General features: G+C 40.0%; 1 protein-coding gene and 1 pseudogene across 2 annotated transcripts in view; one reads left to right on the forward strand and one right to left on the reverse strand.

The window, feature by feature from the left end:
- The window catches only part of Zfyve9 (zinc finger FYVE-type containing 9), a 133,551-nt gene that overhangs the window by 85,030 nt on the left and 34,348 nt on the right, over positions 1 to 14,173 (reverse strand). The window lies entirely within an intron of this gene.
- On the forward strand, positions 8,872 to 9,475 carry LOC110323828 (annotated as a pseudogene).

Consider the following 14,173-nt stretch of genomic DNA (forward strand, 5'->3'; position numbering starts at 1 on the left):
AAGACAGTAATTCTATTCCTTCATGACCTCTTCTTCAGTGCCTGCCTCCAAGTTCCTGTTTGATTTCCTGTCCTGACTACCATTCATAATGTACTGTAAGATATAAGATGAGATAAACTCTTTTCTCTCCAGAAAAAAAAAAACAAAAAAAACAAAAAATCAAAAATCAGTCCGTAAGAATAGTAATACACCATAGGTATTTCACTACAGACTTTTGAAGATTCATTAACTAATTCACTAAGATAATCCTCTGAGAATGAGCAGTGGGGTGAAGAAGAAGTCATCCTGTGAGGACTAATGTGTTTCCTTCACTTCTTCACAACATTCTCCTCCCTCTCACCATGATCTTACTGATGTCCATGAAGGTAATCATACCTACACCATAGACATTTGGATATATAATGCAGCACCTGTCTGGACTCTAGTTTTTGTAAATGGAAAACATTTGATCTCCTGTTTGCCAAGAAACATTGTAAGCCTCAATAATAACATTCTTAAAGGGTTCCTGACCTTCAATAATAGCTCACTTGGCTTCCCAGCACCCACAATAGCTATTAGGAAGGTATGATGTAAACTTGGAATAGAGCATTTATAAAGTCTGTGGCATATACGATTTGAAAGCTGTTTGTTAAAAAATGAGGAAGGGGTTCTCTGGGGGTGGTTTGAGAGATGATCCAATGGTTAAGAGTATTGTTCCAGAGGGCCAGGGTCTGGTTCCCAGCACCCACACAGCAGCTCATAACTGCCCTTAATTCTAGTTCCCATGGATCTGATGCCCTCTTCTGACTCCATAGGAGCAAGACACTCATGTGGTAGACATACATACAAGTAAGATATGAATACACACGAAATAAAAATAAGTATTTTTGAAAATTAAGCCCATATTATTTGTTTAGGATAAGAAATAATTCATAACAGTAATGAAGGTTAAAAGACATATAAATGTCACAAATAATATTTCAATTCATTATCTGATACCACCTCTAAAATACATCTTATTGCATACTCTCTTATATAAAAATAATTTTATCATAATAGAGAAAGATACCTAGTTCTTTTATATAACAGTTCTTTTTAAAAAAAAAAAGATTTATTTATTTATTTATTATATGTAAGTACACTGTAGCTGTCCTCAGTCACTCCAGAAGAGGAGTCAGATCTCCTTACGGATGGCTGTGAGCCACCATGTGGTTGCTAGGATTTGAACTCAGGACCTTTGGAAGAGCAGTCGGGGCTCTTACCCGCTGAGCCATCTCACCAGCCCTATATAACAGCTCTAATGAAAGCTTACTTGTAGCATGTATTCACTGTATAAAATAATGAGTGTCACGGAGGGATTCGTGGCTCTAGCTGCATATGTAGCAGAGAATGGTGTAGTCGGTCATCAATGGGAGGAGAGGCCCTTGGTCCTGGGAAGGTTCTATGCCTCAGTATAGGGGAATATCTGGGCCGGGAAGTGGGAGTGCGTGGGTTGGGGAGCAGGGGGTAAGGGGAGAGGATAGGGGATTTTTGGAGGGGAAACTAGGAAAGGGGATAATATTTGAAATGTAATAAAGAAACTATCTAATAAGAAAAAAAGAAAAAAGAAAAAAAACCCACAATGAGTGTCATAACAAAAACAACTTCTCTACATGTTCATTGCAGGAGATAATACATAATAAAATAACAGCAGGCAATTTCTTTTCAATGACTGTAACTGTTGATTCATAAAGACACAATTTACTTTATGTAACAACAGGTCCTTCCAAAATCCAAAGTTAAGAAGTAAACAGTTACCTCACAAAAATGTCCTTGCATATCATTTTCACCCCCTCTGGATGTATCTCTGGCCGTTTTGAACTTACTATGTAAATCAAGCTGACCTTGAACTTAAAAGAAATCCACCTGTCTCTGCCTCCCAAGTGCTAAGATGTGTGTGCCACACAAAATTATTAAACTGAGTTAAGTTTCCTGCTGAAATTTTTATTTCCAAACAACTGTTTTCTCTCCAAAAGGAGTGTGTCTGTATCCCAGACATCCCTCGCTGCCTAAAAACAGTGGATCCATTAATGCACTATATTGAATATCACTGTTAATAATAGTATGTCAAAGGCGCAACTTCCTTTCTCTGAAAAAAAAAAAAGACAATATCCATAAAGTTAGAGTAGTCCAACTTGCATGCCTCTATAAGTTCTCAGAGATAATTTTTAATTTTTTAAAATTAATTTATTTTTTGCACTCCATATTCCACTCCCCGCCCCTTCATCCACCTTCCAACTGCTCCAAATCCCATATCTCCTCCCCATTCCCCTGTCTCCACATGGATGCCCCCCACCCTCACCCCAACTGACCTCTAAACTCCCTGGGACCTTCAGTCGCTTGAGGGTTAGATGCATCATCTCTGAATGAACACAGACCCAGCAATCCTCTACTGTATGTGTGTTGGGGGCCTCATATCAGCTGGTGTATGATGTCTGTTTGGTGGTCCAGTGTTTGAGAGATCTCGGGGGTCCAGATTAATTGAGACTGCTGGTCCTCCTACAGGATCACCCTTCTCCTCAGCTTCTTTTTGCCTAACCTAATTCAACAACATGGGTCAGCTGCTTCTGTCCATTGGTTGGGTGCAAATATCTGCATCTGACTCTTCCAGCTGCTTGTTGGGTTTTTAGGAGGGCAGTCATGATAGGTCCCTTTTTGTGAGCGCTCCATAGCCTCAGTAATAGTGTCAGACCTTGGGACCTCCCCTAGAGCTGGATCCCACTTTGGGTCTGTAGCTGGACCTTCTTTTCCTCAGGCTTTTCTCCATTTTCATCTTTGTAATTCTTTCAGACAGGAACAACTATGGGTCAGAGGTATGACTGTGGGATGACAACCTCATCCCTCACTTGATGTCCTGTCTTCCTGCTGGAGGTAGGCTCTATAAGTTCCCTCTCTCTACTGTCAGGCATTTCATCTAAGGTCCCTCCCTTTGATTCCTATGAGTCTCTTAACTCCCAGGACTCTGGTACATTCTGGAGGGTCCCCCAACCTCCTATTTCCTGAGGTTGCCTGTTTCCACTCTTTCTGCTGGTCCTCAGGGCTTCAGTCCTTTTTCCTCACCCAATACCAGATCAGGTTCCCCTCTTCACCCCCATCCACTTTCCCTCCCAGGTCCCTCAGTCCCTCCCCACTTGTGATTGCTTTCTTCTCTCTTCCAAGTGGGACTGAGGCTATCTTCCAAGAGAGCTCATCTGTCTCCTTCCTCTACACCTGGGCAAACCTTTGTGCCTACATCTATTAAGAGCTTAATGTAGAAAACACGTAACTTCCAAGGCCAAGCCATCAAAGGTGAACCAGCTTCTACTTGGTCTCCTGGGGACACTCACTCTTTGAAGAAAGTTATCATGTCAAGGAATCCACACAAGAAGGCCAGATGTAGATGATCTAGTGAATGGCAAGGCTAAAGATAACTCTAGCTTCAGTCACTGCCTCGATACAACTTTATGAAGATCTTAAGGACCACTTGACTAAACCCAATCAGTTGCTAGAAACATACGAGATAATAATTACATTTTTTGGTGTAATTCATTATATAGGAATAGATAAATAGAATTACAGGTTAGTAATTTGTTATTCTCCAAATACAGTATTTCAAACTAGAAGCTTCAGGGACAGGTGTAAATGAAGTCTAAGTGGCTGCAGCCTTTCTTTTATTGGACGATTTTGCTCTAACTTCCAACTTATGTGACTCAGTAAAGCAAATCTTGAAAAACCAAAGTATGGTGGCTCACTCCAGCACTAAGTTAGACTGTCACGTTTGAGGTCAGCCTGGGCTTCCTAGTGAGTTTCAGGCCAGCCTGAAATACAATGTGAGCCCAACCCCCTTTGAAATTATAGTAACAGTAAGCAGTAGCATGGGCCTCTGAGGGTCCAGTTTAGGAAATGTACATTATTCAAGCAAGCAAAAAGCTAGACTGGGGGTGGGGGCACTCTAGAAAATACTTTTGAAAGTCTCATTACCTTCCAGTGCTCCCTTCTTTCCAGTACTAGTTTAGTAATTTTTATAGACCTACACACAAGAACTTGCCTAAGTAACTTGGAGCTCCTTACCAGGTATCTGCTGCATAATCACCACTACCACGGTTGTGGTGGTTTGAATATGCTTGGCCCAAGGAGTGGCACTATTAGGAGGTGTGGTGTTATCAGAGTGGGTATGGCCTTGTTGGGAGAAGTATGTCACTGTGGCTTTGAGAACCTCCTCCTAGCTGCCTGAATGTCAGTCTTCTCCTGGATGCAGTCTGATCAAGATGTAGAACTCTCAGTTCCTCCAACCCCAAGCCTGCCTGGACACTGCCATGCTTCCTGCCTTCATGATACTGGACTCAACCTATAAACCTGTAAGCCAGCCTCAATTAAATGTTCTCCTTTATAAGAGTTGCCTTGAGGGAGAGGGCAGCCTGGAGAAGACACAGCTTCTGGGAAAGATCCCATTTCTGGTTCCAGTCATCCGGCACCTTTCCCACCCAAGGAGGGGTGTCTGCCCGGGAGCAGTCTCTGGGCCTGAGCCAGAAGGAGAGCCATCTTTGCTCCAGTTTGCTTAGGCTCCAGTCTGCGCTAGCAAGAGTGTGGACCGCAGAAGCTACACAGCTTCGGGACAGACAGAACCAACCTAACTTCTGGGACAGACCCTGTTTTGGGTTCCAGAAATCTGGGCACCTTCCTCGCCAGAGGAAAGGTGGCCACCTGTGAGGGCTCTCTCTGCCAGAGCAGGTGAGTCATATTGTGTCCAGGGTCCCTCAGTGGCTAGTCTNATAGGGAACTTTTGGGATAGCATTTGAAATGTAAATAAAGAAAATAATAATAATAATAAAAGAGTTGCCTTGGTCATGATGTCTGTTCACAGCAATGAAACTTTAACTAAAATGACAATCATCATCATCATCTCACCAACCCAGAACTTGAGTGCCATTCTAACTATTCCTCTTACCTCTACATTCACTAGAACTCCAAGTCTTGTCAGTCACTCCTTAAGACTTTCCAATCCATTCATTTTACTCAGTTTCCTCTGTCACCTCCCATGCTTTCACCATTTTTCATTTGTCCAGAATCTGAAAGATCCAAACCACCCTGCTTCCATTCCTATTTGGTATCCTTCTATACTATTCCATACACGTATCAAATTTTATAATTTTCATTCTTTTAAAAATTTTGTTACATCATTTATTTGTGTGTGTGTGTGTGTGTGTGTGTGTGTGTATGGGGGGTTATGAGCACTAGAGGACAACTCATAGGAATCAGTTTTCCTTCCACTATGTGGCTTCTGGGGATCAAACTCAAGACTGCCTTGCCTTGCAACAAGCTCCTTTATAAGCTGAGCTATTTCACAACACCCCTGCGTTCATCTAAACATTCCATAGCCTCCTTTATCCTGTAAAACTGGCCATACTTCCACAGCTGGCAATGCTCTTTGATTTGGCACCTTTTCTCTATTCTCAAAGTCTTACTCTGTGCACTATGATCTTGATCAATGTAAACATTTAATTGTCCATCTCCACTCCCCAGAACACAGTTTTACATCAATAGATACGCTGCAGCATGGACAGACCTTAAGAATACTATGCTAAGGGGCTGGTGAGATGGCTCAGCGGTTAAGAGCTCCGACTGCTCTTCTAAAGGTCCTGAGTTCAAATCCCAGCAACCACATGGTGGCTCACAACCATCCGTAATGAAATCTGACTCCCTCTTCTGGAGTGTCTGAAGGCAGCTACAGTGTACTTACATATAATACATAAATAAATAAATAAATAAATAAATAAATAAATAAATAAAAAAGAGAATTATGCTAAGTCTAACATACTGCATATTTTCTCTCTCTGTGTGTGTGGTGTGTGTGTGTGTGTGTGTGTGTGTGTGTGTGTGTGTGTGTGTAGCCATGAATGACTTTGAACTCCTGATCTTCCTTCCTCTGCTCCCCACGTAAGTGCTGGGATTACAGGAATGCACTATCACATATGACATACAGGGTTCTGGCAATAAAACCCATTGGTGCATGCCTCTAATCCCAGAAACTGGAGAGTTGAGACTATACACACACACACACACACACACACACACACACACACACACACATATATATATATATATCATGAGTTTGAGTCTAGTACAGGCCAGAAAGTAACACACTACCTCAAAAATTATAATAACAAAAGGTAACATTATAAATGTGAAAGTCCAGCTATAAGCGTTTGGTTGTATCAGTATGAAAGGATCATCATGACAAATGTATAAAGACAAAAAGTAGGATGAGACTGCCAGGTTCTGATGAGAGGAGAAAATGGGAAGTGACTTATTACTAGTTAAACTCTTTTAGATGTAATTTCATGCATACGAGTGTTTTGCCTGAGTGTATATATATGTGCACTACATGAATGCCTAGTGCTTCTGAAGGTCAACAGAAGGTATCCAATCTCCTACAACTGGAATCATGAAGTACCACGTGGGTGCTGGGAACTGAACCTTGGTCCTCTGCAAGAGCCTTTAACCCTTGAATCATTTCTCTAGCCTTGGAAGTGATTTATTTTGGGGAGTTTTGTTTGTTTGTTTGCTCTGAGACAGGATTTCTCTGTGAAGCTCTGGCTGTCCTGGAACTCAGTCTATAGACCTGCAGGCCTCTGCCTTCTGAGCACTGGAACTAAAGGCTTGTATCACCAACACTCAGCCCAGGAGGTGATTATTAATAGGTACTGATGGTGATGTGACGAAAATGTTCTCAAATCAGACAATACTGATGGTTGTATGACACTGAATTTATTGAAAATATAACGTATACACAGAATGTATACTTTAAAGAAGTTAATTTTATGTTATATAAATTATATCTAAATGACAATCAAATATTTTTAACAACAGTACTTGAATTAAATCCCTGTACTATATAACTGAATGAATGAATGAATGAATGAATGAATGCCTTCACATGCATTTACCTTTCAGACCTAAGTCTGGAATAGGGGCCTACCTTTTCTCCTGTGTTTTTACAATAATTATAACATTTATCAGCCTGGTCATGATTTCTACTTAATTGATTATCTTCCCTTCCAGACTCCTAAGGTTTTTCAGGATAGGAATTGCTCTTATCATTTTGATTATGGCAGATAACACCATTTATGGCATAGAATATATACTCACTACCTATTCATGAAAAAACGGAAAGATTTCAAAGCACTTTCATCCAAGAAATTTCTAACATAAAGGAACTCAAGAGTCGTGCACTAATTGCTAAAATTTTAATGCATTTAGAATTCCAAAACTTATGAATGCCAGCATAAAGTAATGGTTTGCATATTGAAGCTTAAATTATCTTTAATCAGGTATTGTGCTTTCTACCTACATTCACTACATTGACTATTTTGAAAAAATAGTATGATTCAAGACTATAGCAATATATATCTGGTAAGAGCAGGCCTGGAATTCTTTTTTTTTGAGTTTATGAATTTTTTAATTTATTTTATTAGATATTTTCTTCATTTACATTTCAAATGCTATCCTGAATGTCCCCTATCCCCTCCCCCCACCCTGCTCCCCTACCCACTCACTCCCAATTCTTGGCCCTGGAGTTCCCCTGTATGGGGCATATAACGTTTCCAAGACCTAGGGGCCTCTCTTCCCAATGATGGCCGACTAGGACATCTTCTGCTATATATGCAGCTAGAGACACAGGCTCTGGGGGTACTGATTAGTTCATATTATTGTTCCACCTATAGGGTTGCAGACCCCTTCAGCTCCTTGGGTAATTTCTCTAGCTCCTCCATTGGGAGGCCTGGAATTTTTAACCAACCATCATAAACATATCATATACAAGTTGGATGCTTAAGCCACGTGAACACTTTAATGATCAGTCAGTAGTGCAAAGATTCCTGCTATAACAACCTAGCCAAGTAAGCTTTAACTCGTGTTCTAGTATTTAACAGCTGGTGTTACTTTCACCAAGTCACGGAACTTCTTTGAGCTTCTGTTTCTTTATATTATATAGTATATGATTTATAGTATATAGGGAAACTAAAGTTTGTAATATATACATACATATAAACTATATACACTTATATACATATGTATTATGTAACACATGTGTACACATACACACATTTTTTTCCAAGACAGGATTTTTCTCTGTGTAGCTCTGGCTGTCCTGGAACTCACTCTGTAGACCAGGCTGGCCTTGAACTCAGAGATCCACCTCCAGAGCACTGAGGTTAAATGCATACACCACCAACACCCAGCTACAGAATAGTATATTTTTAACAATGAAGAGTTTTACTTGGTAAAAGGAACTTTACATGAAGTGCCTTGCGGAGACTTTATACATAATGCTTAATAGATGGTAGCTATTATTTAGCAACTTATTATTTAATAAAAGTAACTTATGTGAAATATTTAGAACAGAAAGACAGAGTGTAATCTGAACCATGAAACCAACCAATGGATTGGTTATTTATACAACTAATCCATTAGGATCCTTAGTCTTAAACTGAAGTCAGGACAATGAAGCACAAAAAACAAAAAGGTAACCTTATTGTTCAACTTTCAGAAAAGGCTAAATTTGATCCTAAAATGACACATTTTTAGATATCCAAACTCTCAATCACAATACCACAGGAAAAATGAGATAATCTCTGAGAAGAGCTTTATTCTTGTAGCTCAAGATCAAAATACATTAAGGAAGTAGACTCTGGGAAACCGACATTGTTTCTGTTCCACGATCTCACGGGGCTTCAATTTCTAGGCTATCAGTCTGGCACCATTCACAACTATCAGATTCTTAATCAAGAGCTATAACTGCTTTCAACTGGAACACAATAAGCAAAAGACAGAACAGTCTAATGAATATTGGAAAATGTAGTTTATAACGGATGTATGAAATATACAGAGACAACAAGTCCCCTTGCCCCAACTACTGTGAGAACGAAGACCATTCTCAGCAATCAGACTGTTGACATTCCAGAAAATGCCAACATCAATCAGAAGGAGTACACAGTCGTGAAGGGCTGCAGGGGAACTCTGCAGAGGGACTTCAATCACATCAATGTAGGGCTCAGTCTTCTTGGGAAGAAAAAGAGGCTCCGGGTTGACAAATTGTGGGGTAACAGAAAGGAGCTGGCCCCTGTCAGAACCATCTGCAGTTACGCTCAGAACAAGATCAAGGGTGTTACACTGGGCTTCCGTGAAGATGAGGTCTGTGTATGCTCCCTTCCCCATCAACAGTGTTGTTCAGGAAAATGGGTCTTTGGTTGAAATCTGAATTTCTTGGGTGGAAAATACATCCGCAGGGTTCGGATGAGGACAGGTGCTGCTTGTTCTGTCTCCCAAGCCCAGAAGGATGAATTAACCCTTGAAGGAAATGATGTTGAACTTGTTTCAAATTCAGCAGCTCACGACAGTTAAAAACAACAATATCAGGAAGGTTTTGGATGGCATCTATGTGTCTGGGAAGGGAACAGTGCAGCAGGCTGACGAGTGAGGCCTCAGTTTCCCAGCTCCAGAAACGAGATCCTGATTGCCAGTACAATTTGGGCTCTTTGGGGACAATAATATATATAATAATATATATTATAATATATATATATATATATATATATATATATATATACAAAAGAAAACAAAACATAAAGTCCCTAGTACAGCCACTGATTTGAGATCAGTATTAAAAAACAATGCTTAGTTCTCATGTCTAGAGTACTACAACACCATTTAAATAAATTTGCATACATATAACACTGAGTCAGAAATCACTGAGATATAACATCCTTGGGATGGTTAATTTTACATAGCAATTTGAGCCAATTGATTCCTAGGCATCTGATTAAAGATTGTTTCTTGTTATGTCTATGAAAGTGCTTTTAAAAAACAAGCCATTCCATTGGCCTGATTAAACAACATTGTCCTTCCCACAATATATATACATACATATACATCATGAGATTTCTGTAAGCTCATGCATTATGAAGTTATATGTCCACAATCTGGTGACTGGCTATGTTTCTTTTTATCCTCTTTATTGGGTCTGTTTACCAGAGAATCCAAATACAAAGCCATACATACATGACTAAACCATAATTATGAGCACATTATCTCAATTCTATACCTTGAAATTTAGAGAGCATCCTATCTAAATTGCCAATTGCTACCTCATATATACAGTCTCTCCACCCTTCCCCTCCCCTCCCACCCCTACCTCCCCACCCAAAATTCTTAACAAATATATTTTAATAGCATAATAAAAAAATGGAACATCAAAAGCCATAATTTTAATAATTTAATAATTTTAACAGCACACTTAAAAATATAAGATTAGTTACTGACTCTGATGTTCTGTGACCAAAAGAAGTTAGTGACTGAGAGACTCACTGGGAATAGAAGTGTCTTACACTTGGGAACATTCTACATGACAGAGTGACAGATTTATAATCTATAAATCGTGTACACAGAGAATGGCTTGACATGGTTGCACACAACTGTGATTCTGCACTTAAGAGACAAGCAAGAAAGAGCTACAGCAAATTCCAAAACAGCCTGGTTTATACAGAAGAGTCTAGGCTGCCCAAAGCTACTATACCTAAAGACTCGGTGTGGTGATTTGAATATGCTTGTCCCAGGGAGTAGCACTATTAGGAGATGTTAGCCTTGTTGGAGGAAGTGTGTCACTGTGAGGGTGGGTTTTGAGACCATCCTCCTAGCTGCCTGGAAGGAAGTCTTCTCCAATCTACCTTTGGATGAAGATGTAGAACTCTCAGCTCTAGTCCCAAGTCTGCCTGGACGCTGCCGTGCTCCTACCTTGATGATAATGGACTGAACCTCTGAACCTGTAAGCCTGCCCCAATTAAATGTTGTCCTGTATTAAGAGTTGTTTTGGTCATAGTATCTGTTCACAGCAGTAAAATCCTAAGACACTCTGTTAAAAGAAAGAAAAAAGAAAAGTAAGAAGACAGTTTATGTAGAGTTCCCAGTACATAAGAAGCTGAACCTACAGCAATCCTAACACCAAAGTAAAATGCTAAGCAAACTGAAAATTCAACAACTCTTCTTAGATGCATAAAAGAAGTGAGATCACAAGCAAAATGACTGCTCCCAAATTTGGAGAAAGTCAGTTGAATACAGAAAGTCACAAATTACCTAAGAAACTCATAGGCAGAAACCTCTGCAAGGGCTACGTGCTGGGGTAGGACAGCCTGGGTTATAATGGATGAATTGCTAGAGGCTTAGTGTGAATGTCTCTGAAGGGTCAAAAATTCCAACTCAAAGGACAGTCCCACACTCTTAATGAGTTTTACCTCCAGGAGCTCAAACTGTCATAGTTACAGTCCACATCATAGAAGAATCCCATAAAGCTTCTGGCAAGGAAAGGAATAAAAGAACTATTTTGAAACAAGCCAATTCTTAACAAAGTCTGTCCACTGGAGACATTCTTTTACTAGAACACAGCCTGCTAGAGTTATATCGTAGCCTAACTGACCTGAGACAAGGCAACACAAATACCCAACTCTAACCTAGTTTACCCATCTTGTCCCCTGGAAACAAGGGGAAAATACTAAATAGCACTTGTGAAGTTAACAGGTCAAAGGAACAGGCTTTCTCAAAGACTGTGACTTAATCAGAGGACTACAGATGTTTCCCTTCTCTACCCTAACTTTATCATGTTACTAAAGATCTATTTATAGTCAGTTCTTTTACCAAGCCCATCATGTCCTTCTACCAAGAAAAGATTACAAGGCATACTGAAAGGTGAAAACAAAACCAAACACAATTTAAAGAGTTAAAGCAAGCACAGAAACCAGACTAGATGTGGCAGAAATACTGGAGTTATCAGACAGGGGATGTAAAACAATTATGATCAATACAAGATCTATGTAATAGCAAAGTATAAGACAAAGTATAAGAACAGATAGGCGAGGCAAGAAAAAAAAAGAGAAATTCAGAAAAATGTGAAAGAAAAACTTGAAAGATGGCTCAGTTAGTCAAGTGTTTATCATAGCAGCCTTATTTATAATAGCCAGAAGCTGGAAAGAACCCACATGTCCCTCAACAGAGGAATGGATACAAAAAAATGTGGTACATTTACACAATGGAATACTACTCAGCTATTAAAAACAATGAATTCATGAAATTTGTAGGCAAATTGATGGAACTAGAAAATATCATCCTGAGTGAGGTAATACAATCACAAAAGAACACACATGGTATGCAGTCACTGATAAGTGGATGTTAGCCCAGAAGTCTAGAAGCTTGGAATACCCAAGATACAATTCACAGACCAAATTGAAGCTCAAGAAGGAAGGCCAAAGTATGGATACGTCGTTCCTTCTTAGAAGGGGGACCAAAATACCCATGGGAAGAGATACAGAGACAAAGTGTGGAGCAGAGACTGAAGGAAAGGCCATCCAGAGACTGCCCCACCTGGGGATCCATTCCATATACGGTCACCAAACCCAGACACTATTGTGGATGCCAACAAGTGCTTGCTAACAAGGGCCTGATATAGCTGTCTCCTGAGAAGATCTGCCAGTGCCTGACAAATACAGAGGTGGATGCTCTTAGCCAACCACTGGACTGAGCACAAGGTCCCCAGTGGAGGAGCTAGAGAAAGGACCAAAGGAACTGAAGGAGCCTGCAGCCCCATAGGAGGAACAACAATATGAACCAACCAGTACCTCCAGAGCTCCCAGGGACTAAACTCCAACTGCTGCATATGTAGCAGAGGATGATAGCCTTGTTGGACATCAATGGGAGGAGAGGCCCTTAGTCCTGAAAAGGCTTGATGGCCCAGTGTAGGAGAATACCAGGACATGGGAGCAGGAGTGGGTGAGTTGGTGAAATGGGAGGGGAAATGGGAGAGGGAGTTTTTGGAGGGGAAACCAGAAAAGGGGATAACATTTGAAGTGTAAATAAAGAAAATATCTAATAAAAAATTAAAATAAAAGGCACTTGAAAAATGAAAAGAAAAAAAAAGAATTATACCCAACTTTTCCTGAAAAATCCTGGAAATGAGAAAGAGAGATGGACTATTTAAAGTGCTGGTTGTAGGACCCAACCAACATAGAAATCTATACCCTTCAAGTTTATCCACTATAATTGATGAAAACAACATTAACAATCAAATTTGGTTTTATAAAAGCACCAATCAAAAGTCAGTGGATTGGCTCAGTGGGCAGACACACTTACATACAGATCTGACACCCCAAATTCAACCTCCCGGATCCATGAGAGAACTGAATCCTGAGAGCTGTCCTTTAACCTCCACATATGTGCCATGGCATGCATACACATTTGTATACAAACACACAACTACACTTTTAGAAGGTCTCCAGCCAGAATAATTAAGAAGGAAAAAAGATGCAAATGTCTAATACCAGAAATGAAAAAAGGGACACCATTACAGATCCTATAGAAATTAAAAGCATAAAAAATGAGTATTATTGCCAGGCGTGGTGGTACATGCCCTTAATCCCAGCACTTGGGAGGCAGAGGCAGGCGAATTTTTGAGTTTGAGGCCAGCCCGGTCTACATAGTGAATTCCAGGACAGTCAGGGCTACACAGAGAAAGCCTGTCTCGAAAAAAACAAAAAACAAAAAACAAAAAACAAAACAAAAAAAAAGAGTATTATTAACAATCCTAAATCCATAAACTTGATAACCTAAATGAAAAGGGCCACAGGTTAGCACTATGTCACTAGCAAATATCTATGATACTCAATTTATAATGCAGAAAGATTCACTGAGACCTTTCAGCCCACAGCTGCTTGGCCCCTTCACGTTAGCACTGTGGTGACACAGATTACCACAGCAGGGCCAAGCTGGTGAAAGAAGCTGCTCATTTCTAGGCCGAAAAGCAAAAAGAGGGAGAGAACGGGACAGGGCACCAATATACCCTCCAAGGCATACATACCCTCAGTGACCTAAATTCCTTTCATTAGGCTCCAGCTCTTCACGTTTCTACCACTTCCCATCAGCTCTAATCCACTAAAATTACATTTCCAACACATTGACTTTTAAGGAAAATTTAAGTTCTAAAACATAATAGGTCAATTCTTTGAAAGACAGAATCTGCTAAACACAAGAAAAAGTTGAATAGACTTTTATCTAACAAAGAATTTATATCAATAGTTAATCTTCCAACACAGAAAGTATCAGATTCACTGGCAAACTCTATTTTTTTTTTTTT

The sequence above is a fragment of the Mus pahari genome, chromosome 6 (assembly GCF_900095145.1).
Source record: "Mus pahari chromosome 6, PAHARI_EIJ_v1.1, whole genome shotgun sequence".
NCBI classification, from domain to species: domain Eukaryota; kingdom Metazoa; phylum Chordata; class Mammalia; order Rodentia; family Muridae; genus Mus; species Mus pahari.